Here is a 5900-nt window from a genome sequence, read left to right on the forward strand (position 1 = left end):
GTGCGGATCATGACAGAATATGCCTTTTAAAAGAATTTGCTGGATCCAGATCAGCTTTAGAAATAGCTCTTTACTATATCACAGACAAAAAAACAACAACGCCCTGTTTAATCACTCACATTTCTTTGAATGAATCTGACTGAAGAAACTGTCACAGCTCGGATTTCACATCAGGGTCTGAAAAAACTAAAGGCGCTGACCCACCAACCCGATAATCGGCCGTCGGATAGTCTGGCGAGGGGGGGGGCGGCCTTCAATTTGGCCGATCTGACATGCTTGGTCAGAAGGCGGGCACTGCTGAGCAGTTGGACTCAAATGACCAATCTGATTGGTGGAGGGCTAAACCCAGAAATGAGGAGCGGGATGAGCGTGACGAGTCTCTCAAAATCTGAGGAAAGTCTTTTAACCCTCATGTTGTCCTCATGTTGTCCTCATGTTGTCCTCGGGTCAAATTGCCCCGTTTTCCAATATCAACGTTCTTTTTTATTCCCCAAAATAACATGATTGATTCCACACAACGCTCTTTGGCAAGTACAAATCTCTACTTTCATTAGTTTTGGGGCGTCTCATTCAATTTTATAGCATTTAAAGAAAAATTGAAGTGCTTTTCTAACTCAAACATTAGGTATGATTTCCTATAAATGAGGTTTATTGACCCTAAATTCCCAAAAATACCGGAAAACTAAACTTGATTAGTGAGTGTTACAGAGTGTTAAATGGCAAAAAAGTTGAACATTGAATTAAAAGGGACAAAAATGTAAGAAAAAGTTAAAAACATTGATAAAAAAGCATCAATAAAAGTGTTGATTTTCAATTTTGACGGGAAGACAACACGAGGGTTAAACTGACCTCAGTCGATCTGAAATGAAGATTCAGCCGCTGCACGTCTGATTTCAAATTTAAAATGTTTCCAAAAACACGTTTCTGGGAACTATTTTAGTGAAATGTGAGACCGTCGGGTTGGTGAATCAGGGCCTTGAACGACACTTTCCCCGTCTACCGTTAGGATTCCTTCAGTGTTCCTTGTTCAGGAGGGTTTTCATCTTCAGAGGTCTCCTCCTCTCCAAAACAAACACTGATCAGAGCAGATACACCTTAAAAAATCGGAGTTTCTCCGCCTCTGTTTTGGCCCGTCGACGACACGCTGCTCAGCTCGGTTCTCCGAGAAATTAACCCTCCGTTTGTCCTCGATGTCAAATTTGACTCAATTTCAAAAAGTTTCTTCTATCAGAAATTTGGGTGTAGGATGGAGTCTTCACAAGCAAAATAAATGATCAATTCACTATACTTTTCATGGAACTTGGGTGTTTTATTCAATTTCATTGCATTCAAAAAGAGTTGATGAGAAACGTTTAAAAAAACGCCAAAAAAGGGACAAAGAACGTCGAAAAGATCTACAAGAAGAGTTTAGAAAAAGTGACAAAAAATTGGGTGGACGACCAAAACATTGGAGGATTTTTTGGGGGGGAATTTTGACCCGAAAAAACTAAAAGTTGCACGGTCGACAGGAAGACAACAGACGTCCATCGAGTCAAATATTTCATCCATTTCATACATAGAGTTAAAAACCACAGAGATTTAAAAAGCGTATCATAAAAAAATGTGTCCTAAAACTGGATAAACATTTGGGAGAATGTAAATATACAACTCAACGTATAGAACATTGTTCTTTTAAGACATTTGAATGCAGAAAAGTTAAATATCATATCTTTAGTTTAGATTATGCTCTGCTTTTTATAATTAAATGCCGCTTTTTACCACGCACTTTACAAGAAAAGACACAAAAATGCATTTTAAAAAGGTATTTTAAAAAGCTAATAAATGCACTGATACCAGGGACGCTTAGCCAGGATTTTTAGGAAATCACGAGTCCAAACAACTTGACCCGACATCCAAAATAAAGGTTGATCCAGCCCATGGTTCTGGTACAGTGTCCCAACACAGAGGTCCCTGCCCTGTGAGAACCACGTATCTCCAAAAGGTAAAAATCACCAATGTACCAGTCTTTGCTGGGGCGCCAACATCTAACAACCGAGAATTACTGCACATTATCCGACACACAAACTCGGGAATAGGCGCACCAAAATGGCTCACTAGCGCCATCTACAATATTACGAAAATTCAGCCCCTGCACTATGTTTATCGTAGACTCACGAAACTTGGTACACATATGTATCATGGCAGGGCGGACATAAAACTCCATGGTAGCCCCCCCCTAAACCCAACAGGAAGTCTGCCATTTTGTTTTGAATGTGCAAAATTAGTGTGATTTTGCCCATTTCCACATGTCGTACTTTAACGAACTCCTCCTAGAGCTTTCGTCCGATCAGCTTCAAATATTGTGTTAAATACAGGGCGGGGGGGGGGTTAGCACCCCAGGGTTACATAGCATTGGTGACAGCGACACAGGATATAAACCCTCTTTCAAGCCCATTGAACCTGACATTTTTTTTCCTCTGTCACTAACAGACAAGTTTGCAAAGTCTAACACTAAAATAGATTTTTTTTTTTTTTTTAAATGTATTCTTTCTTCAAGACTACTTTTTTGGGGCTTTTGCACCTGTATTTGATAGGACAGCTAGGTGAGAAAAGGGGGGGGGGAAGACATGCAGGATATCGTCACAGGTGGGATTTGAACCCTGGATCTCTGCATCGAGGCATAAACCTCAAAGTGTAGGTGAACCAACCTGGCCACACACAACATTTTTTGTATTATTATGATTTTTAGGGGGGGCTGAGATTAAATCTAGAAATGGCAATGTCACACAGTCAGTCGTCCCAGGACTTGTTAGTGTTGTACGATGGCTTTGGCTCAATTTCCACAGCAGTTCATACCTCAATAATACCTGCTAAAGAAATCCAACTTCAGTAGAAATCAAACACTATTGGACCGATCTTGTTTGGAAGATATTTTGGCGTAATGCTTGTTGATACGGAGGGGGGGGGGGGGGGGGTCTATAAACCTCAATGAGGACAGTAGATTAGTTGTTTGGTCTATAAAGTGTCAGAAAATGTTGAATAAATGGGGATCAGTGTTTCCCAAAAGCCCGAGACGACCAACTCAAAGAAATTCAGTTTGCTGTCACAGAGAGAGAAGAAACTAGAAGATATTCACATTTAACAAGCTGACATCAGAGAATTTCTAGTTGTTTTTCTTTAAAAAAAAATGACTCAATCCAATTAACATCAAAAGAGTTAACAACTAAGTGATTAATCTTTGCAGCTCTAGTGTATTTTGTTACCATTTGTAGGCTCCCATTGAAATTTAAGCAGTGGTGTAGTCTGGTTTTTTAGAGTGAGTAAAGTGGGATGTTTCCCTACCTGCCTCATTCTCGCAGAGCAACAACCCCATTCATGCTTTGCAACGTGACCGCGTGCAGCATCCGCCTCATCTGGTGTATTTTTTTGTAGTTTCTGTAACGTCTGCTGCATTGAAAGTTGAAGTTGAAGTGTGATAACACACAGTGATAATTCAATCTACACAGCTCTATGAAGGGGGAAATATCTCTCCATTCCCGTTCTCCCGTTACAAACCTTGTCTCCATCTTTTCCAGGAGAAGACAGAAAAGTCACCGGGTACCGGGGATCCAGGGCCCTCATGTGAGACCAAGATGCTAGAATTAATCATTTATACTGTTCATTGATGCGGAGAGGGGCCCATAGAAAATGCCTTTCTGCAGGGGGCCAGAATCTTGTGCTACGCCCCTGCAGACGGGGTAAATATATGACCCAAACGTTACATATCCTTGTGCTTTTGTAATATGGAAATTCTTGACCTTTCCTGGTAGGTGTACCACCAGAGGTTCTCAAACTTTTTCAATAATGTACCCCTTTTGAATTGTTTCTTTAAGCCAAGTACCCCCTGACCTGAGCTAATCATTTTTGGTAGAAAAAAATTAAGAGCTGATTTAAAGAGGAACAGTACAGCGATGTCAGAGATGGATAAATCTCTTTGATAGATCTGCTAAACAACAGCCTGGTAACTGGAAAAAAAACGCTTATATGCAACTGAGAAAAGAAGACAAAAACTGTAAAATAAAAAAGACAAAACCTTGGAAAAAGATGGTAAAAAGTAGGAAGGAATGAAGGAAGGAATAGGTTGAAAATAGCATCAAAAACCTCATAAGCAGTGACATGACTGAAAAAAGTGAGAAACTTGTGGAAGGAAGGAAGGAAGGAAGGAAGGAAGGAAGGAAGGAAGGAATAGTACGAAAATAGCATCAAAGACTTCAAAAACAGTGACATAACTTTGAAAAAGCAAGGAACTTGTAAAAGTGGAAAGAAGGAAGGACGAAGGAAGGAAGGAAGGACGAAGGATGGAAGGAAGGAAGGAAGGAAGGACGGATGAAGGAAGGAAGGAAGGAAGGAAGGAAGGAAGGAAGGAAGGAATAGGTCAAAAATAGCATCAAAGACTTCAAAAACAGTGACATAACTTTGAAAAAGCAAGGAACTTGTAAAAGTGGAAAGAAGGAAGGAAGGACGAAGGATGGAAGGAAGGAAGGAAGGAAGGAAGGAACGGAGAAGGAAAGGAAGGAAGGAAGGAGGAATAGGTCAAAAATAGCATCAAAAACTTCAAAAACAGTGACATAATTTCAAAAAAAGCAAGAAATTTGTAATGGCAGGAAGGAAGGAGGAAGGAAGGAAGGAAACGGAAGGAAGGAAGGAAGGAGGAAGGAAGGAGGAAGGAAGGAAGGAAGGAAGGAAGTAAGGAAGGAAGGAAGGAAGAAGGAAGGAAGGAAGGAAGGAAGGAAGGAAGGAAGGATTAGATCCAAAGAAGGCGACACAAATGTCACATTTTGGTAGGAAAAAGAAGTCTACATGATGAGAACCTACGTTCTGGACAACAGCCTTTTAACGGGTGTTGAATACCTCACGTCCCCTGCAGTCCTCCAGAGTCCCCTAGGGGTACACGCACCCCATTTGAGAATCACTGACGTGGACTGCATTAGGACGTGAACCTCCTTCCTGTCCAGTCCAGACCCTCCTATCAGGGCTTTAATAGGATCACGTGGGGTCGGTCCATCTCAAACAATCCTTTACTCCGTTAATTAGGATTTCACCAGGTGCTGTTTAACCTCGTGTTGTCCTCCCGGGTCCCAAATGGACAAAAGATTTGACATTTTTGTCCCTTTTTCAGACTTTTTTTTAGTTTCAGTAAAACCACCTTACTACCACTAGTTTTCCACTGTATACTTTTTGGAATTCATGGTCAAAAAAACCTTCTTATATAGAATTATACCTAATATTTGAGATAAAAAAAGCAGAAGAATTATGAATTTATTTACTAGTTAAGTATCAGAGTAATAGATCAGAGGAATGAAAGTGATTAATTGTTATTTTTAAAGAGCGTTGTAAGGATCCAATACATATTTTCGTGTTGACTTGGTTAAAAAGAACCTATATTTCAGATATAGGAATTAGTTAAAGGTTCATATTGACCCGAGGACAACAGGAGGATAAAAAACCGCTTCAGAGGAGCTTTGGGATTTATTTTATTTTATGATCAGGAGACGACTTGAGGAACAGTAAAAGGGGTTTTATAAAACAAAGCTTTGCTTGTTTCTTTTCTTTTTTTCTAACGTTATCATACGTGTCCTGATAACAATGACGAGGGTGTGCATTCCAAGTCTCATCAATATAAACTGTTATCAGATGTAATCAGTTGTGTGAACCAATAAAATGGACAATGCAGGAGAGCAGTTGCGCTCCTTTCGTTAATCTCCACTCACAGCTACACAACGTAGGCATGTGTTTGTTTCATTGTGTGTCGGTTTCCTTTGGTTCATTACTGTTATCCAATCAGGTTTTCAGGATGAACCAGAGGGCAGAGTTCAACCTGACGGGGGTCCAAACCGTCTGAACAGTCAAAACAATCCAATTCAATTTTATTTATAGTATCA

The 5900-nt window shown here is 40.2% G+C and overlaps 1 long non-coding RNA gene across 1 annotated transcript; it reads left to right on the plus strand.

The window, feature by feature from the left end:
* Positions 1–4229: 4229 nt before the first annotated feature.
* Positions 4230–4820, plus strand: LOC116679503 (uncharacterized). Its single transcript, XR_004329504.1, has 2 exons — positions 4230–4274; positions 4733–4820. It is a non-coding gene; the product is annotated as an uncharacterized LOC116679503 (long non-coding RNA).
* The last annotated feature ends 1080 nt before the right edge of the window (positions 4821–5900 follow it).

Source organism: Etheostoma spectabile, unplaced genomic scaffold (genome assembly GCF_008692095.1).
Source record: "Etheostoma spectabile isolate EspeVRDwgs_2016 unplaced genomic scaffold, UIUC_Espe_1.0 scaffold00016228, whole genome shotgun sequence".
Classification (NCBI taxonomy): Eukaryota; Metazoa; Chordata; class Actinopteri; order Perciformes; family Percidae; genus Etheostoma; species Etheostoma spectabile.